This window comes from Arachis duranensis, chromosome 5 (genome assembly GCF_000817695.3).
Source record: "Arachis duranensis cultivar V14167 chromosome 5, aradu.V14167.gnm2.J7QH, whole genome shotgun sequence".
NCBI lineage: Eukaryota > Viridiplantae > Streptophyta > Magnoliopsida > Fabales > Fabaceae > Arachis > Arachis duranensis.
The window spans coordinates 19,023,174-19,023,897 of NC_029776.3; the positions used below are offsets into that span (position 1 = coordinate 19,023,174).

Genomic DNA, 724 nt, shown 5'->3' on the forward strand with positions numbered 1-724 from the left:
ACTCCCTTCCTTTGAGGCGTCCCATTATTCACGGAATTCCTCTCAGAAGTGTACATGAACTGGTTATTTGCAACCATGTCAATAAGTTCTTGAGCTTCTGCAGTGTTTTCTTTAGGTGAATGGATTCACCTGGAGAATGGTCTAGTGACATCTTAGAGAACTCAGATAGATCATAATAGAATATCTATCATGGTCCATTCTGAAAAATGTCAGAAGGACATCTTTTGGTCATCTACTTGTATCTTTCCCAAGCTTCATAGAGGGATTCACCATCTTTTTGTTTGAAGGTCTGAACATCCACTCTAAGCTTGCTCAGCTTTTGAGGAGGAAAGAACTTAGCCAAGAAGGCCGGACCAGCTTATCCCAGGAGTCCAGGCTATCTTTAGGTTGAGAGTCTAACCATGCTCTAACTCTGTCTCTTACAGCAAAAGGGAAAAGCATGAGCCTATAGACTTCAGGATCTACTCCATTAGTCTTAACAGTCTCACAGATCTGCAAGAACTCAGTTAAGAACTGGTAGCGATCTTCTGATGGAAGTCCATGAAACTTGCAGTTCTGTTGTATTAGAGCAACTAATTGAGGTTTTAGCTCAAAATTGTTTGCTCCAATGGTAGAAATTGAGATGCTTCTTCCATCAAACTTAGAAGTAGGTGCAGTATAATCACCAAGGATCCTTCTTGCATTATTTTTGTTGGGTTCGGCTGCCATCTCCTTTTCTTGTTTG

The 724-nt window shown here is 40.9% G+C and overlaps 1 non-coding gene across 1 annotated transcript; it reads left to right on the forward strand.

The window, feature by feature from the left end:
• The first annotated feature begins 206 nt into the window (after positions 1-206).
• On the forward strand, positions 207-310 carry LOC127747902 (small nucleolar RNA R71). The gene has a single exon (XR_008009849.1). It is a non-coding gene; the product is annotated as a small nucleolar RNA R71 (small nucleolar RNA).
• The last annotated feature ends 414 nt before the right edge of the window (positions 311-724 follow it).